General features: G+C 45.4%; 1 protein-coding gene across 2 annotated transcripts in view; it reads left to right on the forward strand.

The window, feature by feature from the left end:
* The window catches only part of TROAP (trophinin associated protein), a 530766-nt gene that overhangs the window by 213067 nt on the left and 293805 nt on the right, over positions 1 to 23894 (forward strand). The window lies entirely within an intron of this gene.

Genomic DNA, 23894 nt, shown 5'->3' on the forward strand with positions numbered 1-23894 from the left:
CGACTGGAGACGCCTGCTGAAGTGCTGCTGCTGTCCTGACCCGGTTTTCAATAAGGAAGCTCTGAAGAGGATGACTTCCTCCCTTGGACTGGTGGGCATAATCGGTCCTATGACGACCTTCAATTCAAGCCATCCCACAACAAGTTGCAACTTTCCTGAGCTGCAAACAGCCAATATTCTGGGACCTCGAGCTTGAGTGCAGTGCATAGTCTTGCCAAGAACAAATCCTTTCGAAACCTTGGAGTCCTTCCAGACCTCGAGAGGCAAGCCCACCCCCTCCAACGCCCTCCTTAAAGCTCAAAGTCCCCGCACTAGAATTTAGGACCGAGCAAGTGATGTGATTAGTTTGGACGAGAACCATTCTTCATTGGAGTCTGCAAAAAGTTGCCAAAACCACAGAGCTGCGTTGGAGCACAAAGAATCATTTACTGGGAGTCATTTTCTCTCGACTGCTGCTGCAACATCTCTCAAGTGTCCCTCCTTTCGTCACCACGACCAAGGAACAAGCGTCCGGGTCTACAGCTGTTGTATCGGGAAGGCATCCAGCTTCATTCTCTTCATCCTGCCTCAGGTACTATGGAACTTGTGGTTATACCTACTATTAAGTAAGATGTTCTTTTTAGTGATCTTTCTGGCCTGTCAACCATAGGACTTTTAGCTGGACTTTGTGATTATTTATTCCCTTATGAGTGGCCCCTCTCAACTAATAGTCTACTCTTTTTTTTATTTGTTTTAATTTTCTTTTTTTGTATGACCTTTTTGTCTCTTCATAGTGTGTGGTTGGAGTTATAGTTTCCTATACCTTTGAACTGACTGTAAAGTACTATGGCAGCATACCATTTTAAATGTTGTGGCTTCCTTTTAATTTCTCTTATTAATTCTTGAGTGAACTTCTGTTCCCAAGAAGTAACATGGGATTCCCATCCCCTTTAACTTTTAGTGAGCCAGCACACCCCACCTTAATGTGGAGTGCTGGGAGGGGGTGAGGGGGGCTTACCTGGTCTAACATTTTTGTTACAATGGCAGGTTTACTTGAATGACTGGTGGCAGTGAAATGACTTTTATGGCTGTCATTATTACTCGCAGGCTGGCAATTCGGCTGCAGTAATGCACAGGAGGGTCACCATTCTGCTAGAATGATGGGTTCCTTATTTTTCAATAAATTCTAGTTTGCTTGTTTCAGAAGTCCTCTTTCTGCCATTTTAGGCAGGAACGACCTTGGTTGAAGTTTTGTCTTCGTGGGGAAATCCAGTGTATTCCCTGATGAGGCTCCAGAGTGTCTGAGAAGGCAGGAAGCGAGGGAGGAGTCGAGAACGCAGCATCCCTTTTTGTCTTTTACCTTGCCTGAAAGGAACCAGTTCTCACTGGGGGGATGGCTGTCCTGGATGGACAGCCAGACTGCCCCTTTCTGTAAACTGCTGGAAGAGTTGTGCTGTATTTCCTGATAAAGATTCTGGAAGATGCTGATAAGTTGATCACTGGAGCTGAATCCGAAGATGAGAATTAACAAAAGACGTCTGAAGTGATATCCAGCGACCGAAGAGCCTGCTGTGTAACCAGAGCCTGATGCAACCCTTCCTTCCATCCGACCTCGGGGTCCCAAAAATGACTCATGCCCAGAGGCTGGTGAGACCCACTAGCCTCGGTAAGACCTGCAAAAAGAGCCTTCCCTGGAAGCCTTCCCTGGAGGTGCTGTGACCTTCCTGGGCTGCAAAACGCTAATACCAGGGCTTTGTGCCTGAGTTCAGTGCGTGGTCTTCTGAAGTCCGAATCGATTGAGTCCCTGAAGTCCCCTCATCAGAGTACAGGGCCGGCGATATTCGTCCTTCATCTGGTTCCTGGAAAAAGGTGCCAAATCCACAGCTGCGAGAAGCCAGGAAGAATCCTTTGCTGGAACCTCCTCCTTGCAACTGCTGAAAGTTCCCATCCAGTGTCCATTTCTTCAGTTTCCAGACCAAGAAACAAGGGACCAGGTCCTGTGTTGCTGCATCCTGAAGGCATCCACCCAGAAGCTCTTCTTTTCTTCTAAGGTACTGTGTTGGCTTGGGTAATGCTTACATTAAGCCTTGTGTGAATCATGTGAGGTTGAGTGGGGGATTTGTGTGGTTGGGAGTTTTCCCATTACATTCCCCTAGGCCTTATGCTGGAACACATATAGGGAGTCTTCTGTGAAGCCCCTGAACACTCTAAAGCTAATACTTGTTGAAGATCTCCACTGGAACGCTGACTTTCCTGCATCTGACCCGATCCTGACCTGCCTGTAGCTAGCTCCTAGACCACTAGGGTCCCTCTTCTGCCTCTGAGAAAACTCATGCTATAGACTAGGGGAGGACTATAAAAGATTAGGCTTCTGTCTTGAAAACTATAACAAGTGTAAAGTTAGTGTTGTAACTGTATCTCTGAAATAGAATAAGTTGCAAAATGTTAAAGTTATTACTTAATTAAATTACTGGTTGTTCCTTTAAAAAGTATATACGTTGCCTTACTTTGAATAGTGTTCCATTCTTCTTAAAATTAATTTTGTTGGTACTGTTTTATTCTTCTTAACCAAATGAGTGTAAAAGCTTACCAATATATTTTACCTATCTTGAATAACTGTGTTCTTCTTAAATTGTACTATTGGGTTTTGCGTTCCCTGATCTGCCTAGTGCATTTCTAAAACCGTCTTGTATTTAATACGTACCTATGAATTGTTGAATGCTCTACTTAGTTACTTACCTTGAAATACCTTTTTGTCTCTCAAAGTGTCTAACTGGGTTATGCTTTCCCTGAAGTGCTCTAGAGCACTTCTGTAATAGTCAGTTCTTACTTTCCTTAGACTTGTATAATACGCTTCTGAAAAGTATCATTGGTGAAACTGTCTATTCCTATGCTTAAAAATAGTGTAATAGTTTAAATACCAATAGGCTATACTGACCTTGAATAGCTGCTGCTCTTCTAAAACTGTAATACTGGGTTGTGCTTTCCCTGAACTGCTCTAGGGAACTTTTAAAACAGTTCACTGTATTCATACTTATCCTTGAGTAGCTTTTGGCCTCTAGGTAGTATACAGGTTCTCCAGCATGGGGTCTGGCATGGATTCACATGCTCATGAATATTCCCCGTCGTCAGGCTGGGAATCCTCGGTACAAGAAAAATCAGTTTCAGTTTTGTTAACTGTCTTTCTCCTATAAACCAATCACTGAGCTCTGGATCATACTGCCCCAAGCCAATGAATGCCCTCTGGCTGCCACCTTCAGATTTTTACCGCACGTTCAAGTGTTGGGAGTCCTCGTGCTTTGCTCTTCGAGCTTTTGCTGCGTATTTCACTTTTAGAGTTGAACTCTATTTTTCGGTCAATCATGCTCCATCGATCATCCTTCCAACTAACGGGACCAGTTTTTCGGATTTTTCAACGCCCTTTACGGGCTGTTTTTGTCGTTCCTTCTTGGAGGCTTCCAGCAGAAGATTCTTCAGGCCTACACCGCGTGGATCATGTCGGACGAGAAGGACAGCACTTCAGAGGATTCTGACAAGGCCCCTAAAGAGAAGGCCAAGCAGGACAAGGGATCCAGGCTTTCCATGAAGGCCCAAGTGCACCAGGCAAGATCGTCAGCCTCCCTCGAGGTGGTGGTGGTGTCTCTTTCGAAGACCGTAGGGGCAGACCTGCAGGGTGCCCTGACGACATCCAGGTTGTCTCTTCCTCCCAGGAGGAGGGGCTTCCAGCATACCTGTTGAGAAGAACGCGAAGAGGATGTTGGACATAAGCCCGAGACCGACCACTCTGGACCCGAAGAAAGGGGATAGGGGTTGGGGAGCAGCGTGGAAGGCCTGCAAGGAACTGACATTTCTTCAGCTGATGAGATTGTTTCCGTCCACACCGTCCAGGAGGGCGATAAAGGCGGCAAGGGCGATTACGACCGTTTCCTTCAAGGGAGGCGACAACGACTGGCCCCAGGGACGACTGTGTCCATGCCCCTGGTGTTCCTACACCCCAGATGCCGCCTAGAGACTTTTCGATGGACATCCTCCCTACCCTTCACACACTGCTGTTTGAGATACAGAGGAGGATGCCGGCTACCCCAGCACCTGCTCTTCCCGTGACGCCAGTGCCGGCCACCCCATTGACACCAGGGCAACCACCGGCCAAGAAGAGGAGACGCCCTACGCTTCCATACAACCCATCGCCCCCCCCCCCCTCTCCTCGGCCCCGCTCCCCACCGATGGATACGGACATGGCGACGACGGGTACGGGCAACGATGGCGGGATGGGGAACCTACCGTCGGTTCACCCCAGGGCCTCTCCGCCGGACGAGGTGTGCTCTTTCCATGCCATGATTGCCTGGGCGTCGGAGATGTTCCAGCTCACGCCTGAAGTAATGGAGGGCTTCTTGTACCAACACCGGGAGGCAAAGAGAATGGCCATCCTTTCGGTCCTGCTCCTGGACGATGTTTGAGATGATGGGCTAGCCCTGCTGAGTAATCCCGCTACAGCCCCAGCGAAGGACCAGTTGGAGAAAAAATACAGGGTGCCGGACTCTGCATCCAAGTGCTTGTGGTCTCAGCTGTCGCCGGACTCGGCGGCCGCCAGGAAGTAGTAGTCTGGCTTGGCATCCTCTTCCTCCTCCACCCCGCCAGACAATGAGGGAAAGAAGTTGGATTCTATGGGCAAGAGAGTGATCTACTCAGCGGCGACAACTGTCAAGGCTGCCAACGCCCTCGCGATCGAGGCCAGATACGACCGAGAGCTGTGGTTCAAGTTGGCTCCTCTACTGGACTTCCTCCCCAACGACAAGCGGGTTGAGGATCTGGAGATCCTTCAAGAAGGCGAGGTGGCATCGGACCGCGCCATCATGGTGGCCCTGGACATCGCGGACACGGGGTTCCGCCAGATGGGAAATGGCGTCTCAAGGCCACCAACTTTAGAGAGGAGGTCCAGACAAGGGTTTTGGACATGCCCTTTGACTGGGACAACCTGTTCGGGAAGACTGTGGATGAGTCCCTAGAGGCTATCAAGGCTGACGCGAAGACGGCACGGGCCCTAGGCACCCTGCAGCAACGTCTAGTCCTTTCGTTCCTCGGGAGGGAAGTCTTTCAGATCTTCGAAGGGTTTCGGCAGGAGCTCTTCCTCTTACCGCCAACACTACCACTCCCGCTCCTCGACACAGGAAGCCAACATGGGTCAATCCAAGGCCTTTGGGGGTGGACGTCGTCGTACGGGCCCGCAGGGCAGCCAGTCGACCTCCAAACAGGACTGAACCGGCCGGGACGTCGGGCTCCCATCCATGCACCCTGGTGGATGGCTGGCTGGTGAACTTCGTCGGCGTGTGGGAGACCATCTCCATCGACAGATGGTGCTGGATGCTCTCACCGACACACCCTAGAGTTTCATTGAAAGTGCCTGAGAATACCACCAGTGGCCCAACCGGGAAACAACATCCCTCAGTTGCTGCGGGAGGTGCGGGCAATGTTACAAAAAGGGGCGCTGGAGCTTGTTCATCGACGACTCTGGGGTTCCGGTGTATATTCAAGGTACTTCCTCGTAAGAAAGAAAGACCGGGGGCTGGAGGCCTATTCTCGACCTACAACGGCTCAAAAAATACAGAACATCCCAGAAGTTCAGGATGGTCACGCTACAGCACGTGCTCGGCCAGCTGGAGGAGGGGGACTTTGTCGTCGTTGGATCTGGAGTATGCGTACTTCCACGTCCCCCCCCCCTTCCCAAAGGACACTGCAAGTTTCTACGCTTTGGCGTTCAGGGTAAGAATTATCTGTCCAATGCTCTAACCTTCGGACTGAAGTCGGCGCCCAGAGTCTTCAAGAGCTTGGCGCAGTTGGCAGCCCATCTGCAACTGCAAGAGATTCACGTTTATCCCTATCTGGACGACTGGCTCATCCGGGCCAGGTCAAGGGACAGTGCCGTCGAAAACAAACGACGCACACCACCAGATGGTGGGGCGTATGCTCCCATCTCCCTGAAGGCACGAATTTCCAGAATTCACCCCCCCCCCCCACGTACTATGAGACGGTCACGACAGATGCGTCTCTGGAAGGTTAGGGGGCCCACACCAGACGTCTTCATGCCAGAGGCCTCTGGCTGCCGGAAGAGAAGGATCTGCACTAAATGTACTAATGTACTGGAACTACAGGCAGTACCACACAAGGGAAAGGTAGTGTGAGGGTTTTCACTGACAATACCACCACAATGTTTTACATCTGGAAGCAGGGGGGGGGCACCAGATGCCCCAGCGCTCTCAAGGGAGGCGAAGGAGTTGTCACTGGGCCGTCACCCAGAAGATGTTACTCATTCAGTTCCACCTAGCTCCATTCCACCTGGCAGGTATACAGAACACTGTTGCCGATTCCCTCAGCAGAGAACTCCACTCTTGCCACGAGTGGGCACTTGGGCAGGAACAAGTGGACAACTTGTTCAGCAGATGCGGCAATCCCCAGATGGATCTATTTGCGACGAACACCAAGTGCCAGAGGTTCGCCAGCAGGTTTCCCCAGCCAGGGAAGCCAGGGAGAATGGGGGATGCATTCTCATTCCCCTGGGATGGCCTTTTTCTTTGAATTCCCTCTGTTGCTTCTTTGAGTCCTAAATCAACTCGGATGGTACCGGTGCAGTACAGGATGATCCTCGTCGCACCAGCGTGGCCGAGGCTGATCTGGTACCCGGACCTTTGCAGCGTGTCATTGCACCCCCTTCCCCCCCCGCAGTCAAGGTCCCGTTGGACGCAGATTCTCACCAGGGATGAAGGCGCAATACTGCTCCATGAACCAGGATTGCTGAAGTTCTGGTTCCTGCAGCATTAGAGTTTGAAGGCTGCGATCTTCCAGCGGACTACAAGGAGGTGCTCGCCAGGTTGTTGTCTACTTTAAAATGCTACAGACACAAATGGAAGAGATTTGCAATCTGGTGAAGTTCGCAAAAGATCGACCCTCTGGGGGTCACGGCCCTCGGGAACTGCCATATTTGTTATCATTGGCTAAAGCAGGGCTGGCTCATGCTTCAATCAAGGTTCATCATAACCTGGGTATCACTGGTCAGGCTCTGGCTTGGCTGACCTCTTTCCTCTCAAATCGACCCTCCCCAGGTCCAACTGGGATCTTTCCTGTCTGACATCTTTTTCTCTACCTGTGGTGTCCCCCAGGGTTCTAACCTCTCTCCCTGGCTGTTCAACCAGTATCTGGCACTTCTCGCCCACCGCATCGCCTCTCTCTGCCCCAACTTTCAGTGCTATGCGGATGATACCCAGCCCATTTTCAGGCTACACTCAGCCTCCTCTTCTCCTTCCCTCAACTCTCACTGTCTTTCTGCTATCCAGGAATGGTGTGCCGCCACCGACCTCTGCCTTAATGCCAGTAAAACCGAGATTCTACTCATCGGCACACCCACTCCCTCCTTCCCTGCAGCTCTCTGGCCGGCCTCTCTTGGCCCTCTTCCTGCTCCTACCTGCAAGGCAAAAATCCTCGGGGTCATCTTCGACTCCACACGCTCCTTTTCTCCTCACATTTCTGACGTTTCTAAAAAGTCACACTACCAGCTGCACCTCCTCAGAGGTATCCTTCCTTTCCTCTCCTTCCCCCAGAAGCTCACTGTCTCAAGAGCCCTGGTTCTCTCGAAGCTGGACTACTGTAACAGCCTCTATCTAAATCTGCCTGCCTCTACTCTCCGCCCTCTGCAACTCATCCAGAACAGGACTGCGACACTTGTCCTTGGCCTCAAGCCCAGGGACCGTATCTCTCCAGGACTGAAATCGCTTCACTGGCTCCCTGTGGCTGCGAGGTTTAAGTTCAAAACCCTCTGCATTGTCCACAAGACCTTCTGGGGCCTGGGGCCAAATTACCTTCAACTCTCCCTTCCTAAATATCTTGCTTCTCGAGCACTTCGCTCTCCCGCCTCCAACTCCCTCAGGGTCAGCCGCTTCTCCAAGCAACGAGTTGGGGGGAGAACTCTCTCCGCAGCAGGGGCCTCCCTCTGGAACAGCCTTCCTGCCCCCCTGAAACTTGGAGAACCATCTCCGGTTCCGGAAGCACCTCAAAACCTTTCTCTTTGCTTCTGCTTTCTCTCTCCCTCTCCCCTGCTAAATCACTGAAACTGTACTGAATCAGCAACTGGGCCACTCGCCAATCTCGGTCCTTGGCCCAGCCACTCTCCCCTGCACTGCCTTCCTGGCAACCCCTGCACTGCGGGACTGTCTCTGTATCCCTACAGCCCCCCTTCCCAGCACTTGTCTGCACTTATCTTGCACTTGCCACCAGCTGGCCCTTATTATTTATCTTGTTAATTACTAACCCTGTACTGCACTTCCCCTCTCCCTTTCCCCCTTGCACTTTTCCCGTCCCCCTTACCCATGCACTTGCGCGATCTGAATGACACCTGGCCTAGTAGGATCGTTGTCTGTCTCCCCTTGTTCCCCCCCTCCCTGCCTCGTTGCGCCTTGAAACACTTGTGTAGAGGCGGGTTACAAATGCCTTATCATATATCATATCATCTGGCAGCTATTTCCTGCTACACCTAATCTCCGGGACGGTCCTCTTTGTGGTCGCACCGTCTGGTTAAGGAATTCATCAAGGGACTATTCGTTCGTTCCCGCCGGTGAAGGCTCCGGCCCCGGCATGGGAACTAAATGTGGTACTTTTTAGGTTCATGGGAGCTCTGTTTGAGCCGGTGCAGTTTGTTCCGCTGAAGTTCCTGTCGTGGAAGTCAGCTTTTCTTGTGGCCATTACCTCTGCACGACGAATGGGCGAGATCCAGGCCCTGTCCTGTAAGCCACCTTACTTCTCTTTCCACGAGACGAGGGTGGTGCTGCGGACACAACCCTCCTTCATGCCCAAGGTGCGGTCGTACTTTCATCTAAACAAGCCCTTGGTGTTACCTGTATTTTTTCTGACGCTTTTGTCGTCAGCTGAAATGATTCTGCACTTGCTGGATTGGGCTAGAGCGCTGAAGTTCTATGTGGACCGCACAAAGGTTTTCTGGAAAACTTCCCAGCTCTTTGTGAACTTTGGTCCTGTTAACCATGGGAAGGCCCTGTCCGAGGCTTCCATTTCCAGGTGGCTCTCCGGCTGCATCACACATTGTCGCATATATAGGGCTGAAGTTACTATAACTCAACTGGATTGGCCCCATAATGCCCCCATGGAGGCTTTGCTGTTCAGATGTGCGATTTCACCCACCAGTACTTGTCATTTTCTGCTTATAGATCGTCCACCGGGTTCTTCCCAAAGCAGCTTTCTTGAGCATTTTCCAGATCTAATAGCAAATCTTCAGGTCTGATATACCCATCTGGTAGTTCTGGGGGACTTTAACTTAAAATACAATCTGCCCAGACCCCCAGCTCTTGACCTGTTTGATAGTCTGGCTGACCTCCAACTCTATCAACCTATCAATAGTCCCACTCACAAACTGGGCAACATTTTGGATCTGATTTTCTTAACAAATAAAACTCCTAACTATGCAGTCAGTTGACCCCATTTTGTGGTCCTACCATTTCCCAGTCTCTTGTAGACTGGAAATATGGGCAAACCCACAGAAATCCCAGTAGATAAAATCTGGCAGCGTTCTTGGCGCACTGTTGACACCCAAAGCTTGGCTACCTCGATTCGAGCAAAGTGTTGTACTGAAACAGTGACGTCATTATCTCTTACGTTTCAGTAATTTTTAGAGCCTGCTAATACTGCTGCTCCCCTATGATAGATTCAACCTTGTAGGCTGCCATCAGAGCCTTGGTTTACAGATCTTGTGAAAGAGGACCGTCTTAAACTGCATCAGTCCGAACGCAAATGGCGCAGAACATATGACCCCGTCCTCAAAGTGTCGTGCCTATGGGAGTGTCTGACAGCCGTTGGAGATTGGATGAACTGCAATTGGAACTGCAATTGGCTCTACTTAAATGGAGATAAAAACTGAGGTGATGGTGTTGGGCTGTCCTCCTGACCCCACGCTCTGGGTGTCCTCCTTTTGGCCTTCAACCGTAGGCTCTCTTCCAATCCCAGTAAGGAAAGTGAAAAATCTGGGTGTTCTCTCAGCATCACTTTTTATGGACCAACGAGTCACAGCGGTGTGCCAGGCTGTTCATTTTCAGCTGAAAATTCGGAGGAAGGTATTACCCCCGATTCCTGCCCCGCTGTGTCCCCCTGTAGTAGCGGCCATGGTTATTTTGCGGCTAGATTGTTGCAACTCCCTGTACCTGGCTCAACCTAAGGCTCGATTCAACGGTTGCAACGTTTGCAGAATCTTGCCGCTCGGGTGGCTACTGGCACGCCTTTTGGAGAACAGATCTCCCTTGTGCTTCGAACTCTCCACTGGCTCCTTGTGGCCCACTGGGTTGAGTTTAAGGCACTATGTATAGTTTGTCGCGACCTTCACAATTAGAGTGCTGAATATCTATCTTCAAGCCAAATTCACCTACTATCCTACTCGCAGCCTTCCCTCTGCCACGGCTGAACAACTTGTAGTGCCAAGATACAAACGGTCTCGGGTTGGTGGCCGGGCTTTTTCCGTTGCCGCAGCAGCTTCATGGAATGACCTTCCGCTCTTCATCAGGAAAACATCAAAATATTTAGCTTTTCGAAGGTCGGCAAAAACGTACTTATTCTAGATCTGCCCCGAAGTTTTCAGCTTTCACTCTCTCTCAAAGCGCCAAGATACTCTTGGGTGATCGTGGGCTCCAGAAGAATATGTAACATAACATAACATTGTCACCGGTTGGCGAACCGACCATTGCCTGGCCGTCCGAGAGCCCTTTCTAGCGAGCGATCGCGGCAACGACTGCGTTCCTGTATGTGCCCCTGCAAGACATCTGCAGAGCTGCTACATGGAGGTCCATGCACACCTACTCTACTCTTCTACGAAATTCTACTGCGTCGACAGGGATTCCAGGGAGGAGTCCAGAGTCTGCCGAGCAGTGCTACGCAACCTGTTTGCTTGAGGTGAGTCTGTTCCAGGGGTAAGTGTAATTGCTTCTGTTGATCCTTGCCACCTCCTGTGGTTGTGTAATGTTGTACTGCTATGTATTCGTTATTCATGCACTTGTGAATCCATGCCAGACCCCATGCTGGAGAAGGTTTAAGTTACTTACCTGTGACTATTCTCCAACATGTCTGGCATGGATTCACATACGAACCCTCCCGTTGACCCCTCTGCTGCTCTTCTTGATCATACTGCCACTTTACGCTTTGGTAGAGGGCTTTCATTGGATGGGGTAGTATGACCCAGAGGACAGGGATTGGTTTAAAGGAGAAATGCAGTTTGTAAGTGAAAGGGAAACTGTTTTCCTTTTACTCAGGATTCCCAGCCTGATGACTGGGAATATTCGTGAGCATGTGATCGATGCCAGACCCATGCTGGAGAACAATAGTTACTGGTAAGTAACTTAAACCTTATTTATTGTTCGCTTGTTAGGCGCTTATACAGGAAGTAAATACTGTTTTAAGCACCAGTACATGCTGTTTCAAGCAGGTTGTAGGGGTGCAAGGTCCTCCACGTACCTCTACCTTGCCCTGCTTTTGGTGATTTCTGGCCATGTATGCCCCTCCCCATACAAGCTCCCCCTGAGCTTCCCCTATATTGGTGGGATTTGGAGAGGACCACTAATCATTCACACTTTCCTTTGTTAGTTCATCACTGGTACATTTTACTCACCTGTTGACGTTACCACTACTTGTTACTTCACTTTAAATACTCCTGACAAATGTTTTCTTCTTGAGAGTTTTAATGGCACTGGGCCTACACACCTTAGCAGGAAATGGCTTTTAAAGTGTTAAGGGCCTTTTTTAAAGGGCATGTTAAAACTGTTTACTTTCCTTTTGCATTACTTACCTTACTATTCAATTGCATTTGCATTACTTGCCTGTTTTTACTTGCTTTACTAAAGAGCTGTTCTTGTTTCAGAATGTAATCACTTCCAACTTTCTTCCCTAGGAGATCACCCATTGTGAATGTATATAGATTAGTTTTGGTAGAATCGCTTACCTGTTATTTGTATTGCTTTCTGTTAGGACTAGTTTTCTATACTCTGGCATGGTGGACAGATGTATGATGCCAACCTACTTTAGTGACTAGGACAACTCTGGGAGCTGTAGCCAAACCAGTTCAAGGTAGAAAGGCGAGTGGTCAAGGCTAAGTCTCAGGAAAGGTGAGCCTGGTAAGGGGCCCTCAATGAGTACACGCACTGAAAAGTCAAAAAACACACTTGAACAGTTATAACCTGCCTTATTTAATGCCCACATAACAGTATTAAATGCTAGTAGTCATTTTTCATACTATCACACAATACTAAATGTCACATATATACAATCACTGGAGTAGGGCAAATACATAACAAAACCCCTGCAAAGGAAGATATGTATTAATATGCAGCACTACAGGCCCACAGAGATAAAACACTAAAAGTGCATCCCTAATGTATGGGGCCTTGTGCCCAAAAGTTCACCACATTTCCACAAAGTTTTATGAGACTGTAAAAAATAGTGGAGGGCATCTGGGGTCCAATGAAGAGTTCCAAGCGGTAGAAGAGGACAAGTTGTTCTTGTGAATAAGTGTCCCCCACTTTCGGAATGCTTGTGCGAGCAAGCAATGGCAAAGCTAAACTGTTAGAAAATGTTTAAAAAGTTACCAAACTTTTAAAGGGGAGATATGGGGCTCAGCTAAGTACGGTTACAACTCACCCCCGACCCCTGTACTCCTATTCTTCTTAGGACTTGGCAGGTCTACAGCCGAGGGTCCAAGGTTGCTTTTCCTGCTGACGACTCTGGTTCTTGGTGCCCAGGGGTTGCAAGTTTGAGCACTTCTCCGGTCAGCACAAAGGCTTGTGCAAGGTCTTCAGGATGGAGATGCAGGGGCCCACTTAGCACAGGACTGAATATGTTTTGGATGACTTTCACTGATGTATGGCGACGCAACTGCCGCAGTCGGACTTTGCCTCTTATCTCGGGTCACCTTGATGCTGGAACCACAAAATTTGGCAGGTACTACAGTGGCTGTGGATCTCCATGTTCCGGGCCTCAACGCAGAACGGTGACGGCTGCAGCATGGTAGCCTAAACTCTGAGCTGGTCAGCCCCAGATTGGCTCAGGGACCCTTCCGAAGGCTCTCCTTAGGATATGGGTAGATGTCTGGAATGGATGGTACCTCCACTCAAAGGGTCCCTTCCTCACAGGACTTCTGGAGATCACCTACAAGACCGGGCTCTAACAGGAAAGCAGCAGCAGCAGTAGTTGTTTGACCAGACCTTCTTGAAATGGGCCCGCGGTCTCCTTACACGTCTTGTAGCTGGACAGGATACTTGACTCCTTCAGCTTCCAGGATCTCTCTGGAACAGGTCCAGGGGTCCTCTTATCCAAAAGGCAGGTAAGAGCCGAATCTCCCACTAGCCAATCAAAGATCTGACCCACACATCCCCCACACCCCCAGCAGCAGTCTAAGCAGGACCACTGGTGGCACAGCTCATGCATACCATTCAGACACAACAAAAGCAGTTTGTGGATTGAGACCAGACAGTCCCAACTCACTTCCTGGCAGCAAACATACGTGGCCCTGCAGTGGCCTGCAAAACGCTTTTGCTTTCCTTGGCACTGGAAGTCCATATAAGGATTTTCCTTTATTCGTCAGGAACCAGGGTTAGTGACAAGATGGCCATGGGACAAACTAAAAGCCTTGTGGTACGGCCATGTATGGACACTAACCACAGTAGGTAGCCAAAAGCCGTAAACGCAGTATGGCTTAATAAAAATACATAAACAAAATTGCAAAAAGTAACTGCTGCCAACAGCTTGTCCCTTTGACACACCAGTAACTAAAAATCCTCTTGAGTGTTAGTCTAGAGCAAAACAAAGTGTACCCCATTGTGCTGCGTTGTAAGATGCATTGTACAATAAGTTACCAAAAGTGGCAACAATGTAACCAGACTAAAACACATCCGTTTCCACATGACAAATTAGCAAAATTCATTGTAGTTTCAGGTCCGATTAAAGTATAAAAAGCAACATGTTTTGGGATCCATAAATATGGAAGGGAAGGTGCTATAAGTCTTTCCTAACAGTGTTTTTGAGGCCCAATTAAATTAGTTTATTTTTATATTTTCTGCCTCATTTGGATTTGAGTGCTGTGTATCTCTTTGCACCACTCCACTAGACGTGTAAGCCTTACTCAGTTACCAACTAGTTTGGCTGACCTGAAGTGTTCGCTATGGGGTAGCCTCTTGCAACCCTCTCTCTGGCTGGTTCTGAAAATCCATCTCAACAAGGGCTCATTAAGGAAAAATCGGGTAAACCATTTGGAGAAAATCAAAAATTCTTGTGACCTCATGCCAGAGAACTAGAATGGTACTTTTGTCTTGGATCTTTATTGTGGCTACAGTTTTAAAAGCAGCCAAGCCATATGTCGGTGTACTGCTCCCCAAAAAGGTTACCTCAAATGAGCTCATCAGTTTTTGGAAATGCTTTGGTCATATTTGTGTCTGGTGAGCATGTGCATCCCCACACCCTCTGTTTTTCCTGTTGCAGACATCCTTTCTAAAGGAACGTGGGAGGCTGTGTGATGTGATAATCTACAGAATTGTATTTAAATCATCTTTTTCTGATTGTTCTAGTCAATGTATTTTTATGCACAAGAATGTCTTTGGAGAATTTTTCTTAATGTTTTTATTTGCAGATGGTTTATACCAAACCTTTACAAAAAGAAATGTAACAGATTTAATTTAGGTTAAAAACAAGAATTATACATTTACATACCTTTCCTTAAAAACAGATATTGATCTTAAAACCAACATGAGAACAAGGACGTTATGATGCCTTGATGCCTTGAAAGCTCTCTTGACTGAAAGGACAGGGATGTTGGACGGGGTCATGAAAGAGAGATCTTCATTGTGTGAAATTCTCCGCTCTACCTCGTGTGGGGTTTCCACGTATTTCAGGAGCATGATAGTTGTGAGGTAATGCTCAAGAAATACACCACACTTATACAAGAGCTGGTAGAGGAAATCGCACCACTCTAAACCAAGCTAGCTAGGAAAATTAGCAATCATAAGAAATGGTATAATACGGAAATAGATACTATCAAAACTGAAAAAAGAGCCCTTGAGAGGAAGTGGCATATAGATAAGACTACTGAAAATAAAGAGAGTTGGAAGATATCTAACAAGAAGTATAAAGATAAGATCAGATTAGCCAAGGCCAACTTCTCCAATGTGGAAATTGAAGCAGCAGATAACAAGACCAGAAAACTTTTTGAAATACTTAAGAGCGTAGAGAAACCGCAGAACCTTACTCCGCCCTTATCACCATCTAAAGGAGGCTGTGACATCGTGCAAACTGCGTTCTCCGCCAAAATAGCTAAAGCTAGGCAAAACATAATTCCAGAAATAAACTAAAACAGGACTCCTGCACTAAGGATACCAATAATAATATGGGACAGGAGACCTTCAAATTCACCTCCATAACTGAAATGGAGTTATTGGAAGTGCTTGGTCTTATGAAGCCGACGTCCTGCGCGGAAAATGTATTGCCACCCAAAATTATTCTTCAAAATAAAGAGCAATTTGCTCCTATTTTGTTAAGAATTATTAACACCTCCTTTTAAGGAGGGCATAGTTCCCGAGGAAATGAAGGTTACCATTGCACCTCTAGTGAAGAACGTTGGATTGGATACTAAGGACCTAGGGAACCTTCGGCCGTTTACCAACTCCAACTTCATACTTAAAATCTTAGACAAAATAGCCACCCAGCAATTGCAGGATCATGTGGAAACCCACTCGTCCCTACACCACCAGCAGTCTGGTTTCAGAGCTTCACACAGCATAGCAACGGCCATGTTGGACCTCCAGAACCACATGCTATGCCTTATGGACAAAGGTAAGATTGGGATTCTAATGCTGTTGGATCTCAGTGCGGCATTTGACCCGGTCGATCACAAACTGTTGGTCAAAGCTTTGAGAGACAATGTGGGCTGCTCTGATATGGCACTGAAGTGGTTGGTTTGCTTTCTTAAAGATCGCCGAGCCAGAGTACATTGGAGAGACAATTTACAAATCATTCCAGGTTAGGGAGGCCATAATCTCAGTATCCAACCAGGTCAAAGCCCTAGGTATGATGATGAACTCTTCTGTTAACTCAGAAGCACGGACCAACCTCTTGCGAAAGAATACAGCCTATAACCTGCGGCTTATGAGGGCCATTAGACCCTTAATAAGTGAAAACAATATGTCCACCATCGCTAGGGCTGTTGTGTTATCCAGGCTTGACTATGGCAACACCCTCCTCATAGGTGTTCTCGCCAAAGACTTGCATACTTGTCAAGTCATTCAGAATGATATTGTAAGGCTAGTAAAACATCTAATGAGAAGAAACCATACTACTATGGCCAGAAGATTGCTCCACTGGCTTAGAGTTGAAGAGAGGATTAAGTTCAAATCTCTAAACTCTTGTGCACAAGTGCCTCTTCGGAAAAGCACCCAATTACCTGAAGAGGAGCCTGGTACCTTATACCCCGAAGAGACAGCTGCGCTCGGCTGGGAAAAACCTGCTAGTAGTCCAAAAATATAAACTCAAATCAGCCATGGGAAGATCCTTTGTAGTACAGGCTGCTCAGCTATGGAATTCTCTTCCTTTGGCTTTGAGAATACAGGAGAATGCATCTCTTCAAGTAATCCCAAAATAGCTAGCTCTTCAGCTCTCCTAGTAGGACCTGAGAGGTCCCCTATATAGTTCATCTGTATTGTTAATGCACCCTGATGCCTGCGGGCTACCGGCGCTATAGAAGTCTACTTTACATTTACTTTACATTTATGAGGTTCATGCCGATGGAAGGAACGGATGTAGAGGCTTGGGATAAACTTCGCCAGGCTTGGATGATTGACCTTGGTACGGATATCCCTATTAAGGAATGGGTCTATTTACTTCATGTAGGGGTGCAAGCAAAGATGGATTTACAGCTGCGATATATTAGACAAAGGGTCCTGTACAGATTATATTGGACACCGTCCAAGATGGCTAGGTTGGGGCTTTCGGATTCTGATTCTTGTTGAGGTTGTGGATGTGGCGGGGGTTCTGTGATGCATATGTTATGGATGTGCTCAAGAGTGTCTGATTTTTGGTCTGGTGTATTGGATAGGTTAGACCTTGTGGTGGAGGAGAAACTTCCATGCACTTTCCATTCGACAATAATATTATCCAACAGGGGAAGAGGGGACAGGGCTAGGGCTAGTGCAGATTGGATTAATAGGGTTTTGGTTTTAGCGATGGAGCAGATATTACGAGTTTGGAAGTCTAGAAAGAAACCAGATGTGGAGGAATGGCTATTGGATATACAAATCTTGTCGAACTATGAAAATGTTATGCTATTTGGACAAGGAAGGGGAGGGACATTATTCTCGGCTTTGGGGACCTTTTAATGATCTATACGGTTGAGAGTACAGGTTCTGGTGTTTGGTGGTCTGTCCCTTGGGTGGGGGGTGTTTTTATGGTGGTGGGGGGCTGTTAGTTGTGCGTTTTACCGTTTTGTCTTTTTTTGTTGTCATAAATATTTTATAAGTTTTGCAATTTGAACATAATGTGATATGGAGCTTGTTGTACTGATTTTGTTTGTTCAAAATGTTAAAATGATTTTTAAAAAACATGTTGACTGCAGTTTTCCCTGATGCAATGTGCAAAACATTGCATGTGCAAAACGATAAAGAGCAAGTGCTTGTGCCCACAACACAAGCACTTGCTACAGCAGTGCCATGTAATTAGAAACACGAGAACATGTGATTAAACATAATCAATCCTAGTAAATCACATTTGACCTCAGTTACTTGTTGATTACAGTTAAAAAGCAAGTGAGCGCAATAATCAAAGGTTTTTCCCCCCAAATACATCTCATCCAGAGAAAGTTTCTTGAATAGTTGGTAACACCAACATTGTCTTTACCAAGCAACTTAATTCTATCTGATTCAAAGAAAGAACATGTAATGGCAAGGAGATGTTCTATTTGATTTGCATCAGAGCAAAATTGACACATAATATTGGATCCCTCTGTCCCCATTGTGTCCCAGTGTTTCATCTGCTCTCTGGTGCGAAAATGGTTACATTTGAATCTCATATATAGATCACGTGCTTAATCACACGGAAAGCACTGAAAATATGCACTGTGATCTTTTCCTTATAGAACAAGTATATTCCTGATGCAAACTATATCAATAGTTCAAGACCAATCGAAACGAAGCTTCTTTTTAACAGATTCTGGTCGTGCAATCAATTCTTGTTCCTCAGCACCAATCCTTCACAGTAATGTTTGGATTCTTTCACGAAATTGAATATAGGATGGCGGAGAAGAATCCCTTACCATGTGACCAAGGTCTTCATATAACGAATGACTCGGAGGATTGATAATTTTAGAATAGTTGTTTAGTGATCTGATGTTTAGAAGATGGTGAACAAATACCGAATCCCATTGTTGGGCACAAATTGGGTAATGGTTTGGCAAGCCCCAAAGTCTCTTTCCAAAATGTCCCTGTATTTGATCGAGAAACTCGCTCATGTCTACATGTCCAGTCCATATAGTAAGATTTTAGAGTGTAAAATTTGATGGCTGGCATGAAAGAATTTGCAATATTATTTTGTATAGTACTTTCATTTGAGAAAGAAGTGGCCTGAGTTTATGCGTAAGCGAGTTTCTCCACATAGTTGCAGAGGATATGTCGCACAAATTGTATCCAAGGTAATGAAGTTTAAATACATGTTCAATTACATTACCTTCCATCGTCCACATCATGGTTCTCATTTTTTTTTTCCCTACCTGCAAAAACAATATTTGATTTTTCTGCATTGGGATGTAAATTAAATTTGTGGGCATATACCATAAAAATGTGACGTTTACTTTGAAGCGCAAATGGAGTTTTGTCAAAAAAGATTAAATCCTCGGCAAACACCATCCAATGAATGCATAGTTTGCCCAGTCTAACGGGGAAGGAAGTGTTCTTGCCATATGTCATCAAGATCGCCCAAATAGAGATTAAACCGGGTTGATGCCAAGTTACATCCCTGTTTGACTCCAATGCACCTTGAAACTTCTTCAGTTAATGCACCTTCCTGGTTAATCCGTACATGATAGCTAATGTTTTGATGTAACATCGAAGTTAACTGAATTAGAGTGGCAGAGGTACCATATGTTGCCATTTCTTGCCATAAGAGCTCAAATGGCGCAATCAAATGCTGAGGTCATATCGAGTGGTGCCATGTAAATGGGCCCACTTGCTGATTTCTTTTTTTTTAAACTGATTTCTGGGTACATTTAGCGAGTTTAAGTACGCTTCTAACAGTATTATTGATGCAATTCTCAGCTTGCTGAAGACCTGTCTCTCAAATATAAATTCCATCCATAATCAGACGATGTCTCCGAAGTATAGTGAGAAAATGATGACCTTTGTTGTTCCACTGAAGAGACAACCCAGACCGCTCAAATTCTACTAAAGAGACAATGGGCACGGTTTCGTGTGTCAAAGATCTGTATTTAACATTGAGTTTATTGATCAAATGATCACCTAAACACATATTAAGTGTTGTCACCTTTTCACATCTGTTTATTATGTGTCAAACATAAACCTAATCTATGAGATTTTTGATTCCCTCTTTGCCAAGTAAAAATGTCATCCTCTCCATCAAATTCCACCAAGTTTATATCCCATTCAGAGAGAAAAGTGTCCCAACTTTAACCTTTAACAGCAGAAGCTGAATAACATTTTAAAAGTGCTAGGGAGTTGGTTAGAGGTGGCCCCCCTTGCACAATTACAATTGAAGTCGCCAGCAATGACAACCATGTAATTGGGATTACAGTGGATGGCATCCTCAAGTGTATTAGCAAGTTTTTTAATAATCGCAGATTAAACTGTCTTCATAGGATTCCAAAAAAACGAATAATGAGAACGTGATGTTCCCCAGCATCCTGTAGGGTTAATCAACTGACTATTCGCTTTTTAAATTGTCAACTGCAATCGCAAACCCCCCAAAGGGTCTACCAAACGGGCCTATTTTAGATAAAGAGATGTAAGTTGTATAGCCTTTTAAATAGAAGTGTTGAAGCTTCATAGTTTCCTATATTAAAATAACCGTGGATTTGACTGCTTCGAGAGAGTTGAACCAAGTTCTTGAAGCCGCAGGAATTCCATGATCTAAACCTCAGTACTTCAATGCTACGGCTGGGAATTCCCCTTTGTGATTGATAAGACGGTCTCCATCAATGGTTCAACCCCTGACCAGTCCTGAACTGTCCAAGGATGACAGTTGGTTGAACTTATTTTTATTTGATGATGTTGAGGTGATATTATTTGACTGGTTTGCGTTTACTTCCACAATTTCTTCATCATGAGTCTCAAACGCATGAGCTTCATCCTTGGAGTTTAATAAAGTAAGCTGAAGCCCCAGTAGCAGAAGGTCTGTGCGTTGTTTCCAAATAAGTTTAGTAATGATGAGTGAATGGAGTTGACTTATCATACAATTATTGTACTTCAGAGACGGTCACCAGTCATTGCCATCAGAATTCAGTAGCCTCAAAGATGGAATTTGATTGAATGTTTTTAGAATAAAGGGTTGATTAATTCTTTCTGTTACGTTAATTTTAATGTCACTCTCCCACCCGAGAATATTCAAGATGGGAGAATTCGAAGAACTATGTTTTGGCACATCCGAGGGAACAGTTACTGGTTGACTTGATATATCTCTTATGGAATCTACTTTCTTTTTCAGTGACTTTTGTGTTAGTATTTAAATGAGGAATCCATTCGACTGCGATGTTTGTATTAGTGTTTCAATGTGAAATCGATTTCTCTTTGCTGTTTGATTTTGGATTAATGGAAACAGACATGCCTATGGAAACAGGAATACCACATGCTTTTTTCTATCCTGTGCGAGGGAAGAAATTGGACAACTTATTTTGTTTCATGCCATTACCCCCACTAAGAAGTCAAAGGGGTAAATACATTGAGTCTACTAGCTGCGTGCACAATTGTGCATTAGAATCAGTCTCTGCTGCGTTGCGTGAATTGCCAGTTGCAGCTTTCTTTTGTGTCCGTTTAGTGGTGAGATCAAGCTTGGACTCTTTAGTAGTCGCATCTGAGTTTTCTTGTAAATGATTCTTGGTTTCTTCATTTATCTGATTTAGATCTATGATCTCATCCAAGTTAAATAAGTTCTTAACAGAGGAATTGTGGCCTGTTATTTTACACATGGGCTGATTTTTAAGATATTTAGAGACAAATCGGTTTGATTGTTTCTATTTGCTCTTCTTTTCTTGGCGCTAAGCACTTTACCCTTAATTCTTCGAGAAAAGAAGGCCTCTGGTGTCCTAGAACTTTGGATGACTGGTGCGAGTGAAGATTTATTTGACAAATTACTGTCAGTTATTTTGTCCATTTGTTCCATCAAATCAGAGGAGGAGGACTATTGGGACCATTAGGATCATATCCTATAACCTTCATCAGTTTGTGATACCTGAATTCTGCACCTATGATCATTCCCCGCTAAATCCTGCAATGCTTTTATATTTGATTCAAGTTCAACAATTGTAGCCATATTAATATTTACGGTTTCCCAGATAACCTTGCTATTGAGTTGAAGAGCGTCATCAGAGATGTGATTGGAGCCCCTGATGTTCTCTCTCAGCGGTTTGGAGTATACTTGCGAGAAGTGAGAAACAGTTGTTTGGGAAGATTGAGTGGATATGTATCTATCATCAGTTTGACATGTTCTAGAGATGTAACGTACCTGGTGAGTCTCGGGTCTCATTTCAAGTGTTGCATTTAATCTGGTCTCTTCTGCAAAGATAAAGCCCTCTAGTTAATACCTTTTGGCAAGTATCTCTGACAAAGTTGCATTCATTTCCCAAACCTCATAGTGAGTTACATCATGACCCTTATCTAACCGATTTAAAATTCTTGTCGGAACTGGGATTGAATACATTTCGGGAGTATTTGGATCTTGTGATAAATTAATACTTGATGAAGGTGAATCTGGAGGAGAGACTCTTTGGACGTTGGATTGTATAGACTATTTTTTGGAGGGATATACACCCTCATCATTTATTATTTATTTATTAGCATTTTTAAAGCGTGCAGCAGCCCTTTCAATCAACTTCATGATTTCAAATATAAAATTCATGATGCAAGTTATTAAACTGTTGGATAGGAGAACTGGCTATAGGTAAATCTGAGACGTGATTGTTGACCAAGGCAATGAACGAGGGATCAACCGTGGCTGAAGACAAAATGTTTGTTATTGTAAAGACAGATTTCATCTATTTAGCGAAGTAGCAGAGCTCTCGGTGTAGGAGGGCCTAATGGAAGTCTAACTTGTCTGCCAAGCTCTGCCATAACAACTGGGGCCAACATAGAAACATCAGACACTACATCATTCCCAACATTATCAAGTGGATCATCCTCGGCCAATACAGTAGGTGTGCCAATTTCATTAGACTGGCTTTTTCTCTAATTCATCTAAGTCATTTACTTCATGTAGTGAGTAGGAAAGTGGATCAGTCTTGATAGAGGAAAGATAGTGAATCTGTGCTTGAACATCTATACGTATCTGCTCCTGAGAAGTTGATTGAGGAGCTATTATGACTGCGCGTTCATCAGAATTAGGGGGATTGATGGGTGATAGCAGAGCTTTCTTTGAGCAATGTCCTTGATCCCACATATTTTTTTGGATACGCTCAATAATTTGGGTAGTTTGTTTATATTTGCAGTTCTAGATGCTGCTGTCTCAGTGAGGCACCTACCACTTTTGAGACCAACAACCATCAATGTGAGCAGATCACACCCTCAGGGGCATAGACGTTATTAACACACGCACAAGTATTTTTTTTTCCAAATAAAAAGATGAGGTAGACAGGATTGTAGAGTCTGTCACTAAGGATGACGTGATTTACTAAATAAGTAGTTTTACTTGTACTCCAAATGTCTGTGCTGTGGGGAACAATAACTACCTTAACACAATGAATCCCCTTGTAAAGGTTAGCTAGAGTCTCAAGTTGCACTTCAGTGAGTAAGCATAGGAACCTTTTTGTCAACCACACTTTTGCCAGCATTCGGTAGCAGGTTTCAGAAGGTCAGTGCATGAGTACATAATGATGTCCTCTTACCACCCCTAAATTGACCAACCAATAGCGGATTGAGCGAAAATAATTGCTCAGATAAATTGACCCCTCAAATGTGTGCAGACTTCTTACTGCAATAGTTTGCTAATCTAATTGGCAGCAGAAACGTTTGTTCAGGTCAGCAGTCTAAGTATGTCGGAAACAAAGAAAAGATCATTGAATGTAATTCCAAGATCACAAACGAAGCACACACCGCTGAGGCGTTCCACGTTGGGTAAATGGGTAGCAGAGAATTAAGCTGACAAGCACTTGAGTCAGATGGTAAACGGAGCTGAAAGATATCATACAATCAGTGGATGATAATATAACATAGATCCTACAGGCTATGAACAAAACATTTTTGGATTGTTCACGCTCCTGTTTAACTTTAAAGAAAATCGAAAACAAAAAACCAATCCTAGCTGATTATTACCCAGCAACAAATGAACAAGGAAATCCTACAGGTTATAGCAGATTATGAACATAGCTTGGTAAATTCCCACTCTTGCCACACTCCTGTGTCTACTAAAAGACGAGGAAGATTGTGGATTCCACTGTAAATGATTGCTCACGTGGTAGCAAATCTACTTAAAGCCAGGGTGTGAGAACCAGGCTGGGGAAACCTTTAGCTACTACAGTCCTATGGGCTCTTCCCATACAAACAAGTCCACTAGTGAGAGCCAAGCTGCGGTAGGAGGATTTATGCTTCTATAATCTGTGCTACAGTAAATGCTAAATATACACCTGTTACGTTGTTAGCCTAAGAGGCATTCACATTCCATTGAGTGGGGAAAAAAGAGTT

The sequence above is a fragment of the Ambystoma mexicanum genome, chromosome 3q, assembly GCF_040938575.1.
Source record: "Ambystoma mexicanum isolate Mex_15411 chromosome 3q, UKY_AmexF1_1, whole genome shotgun sequence".
NCBI lineage: Eukaryota > Metazoa > Chordata > Amphibia > Caudata > Ambystomatidae > Ambystoma > Ambystoma mexicanum.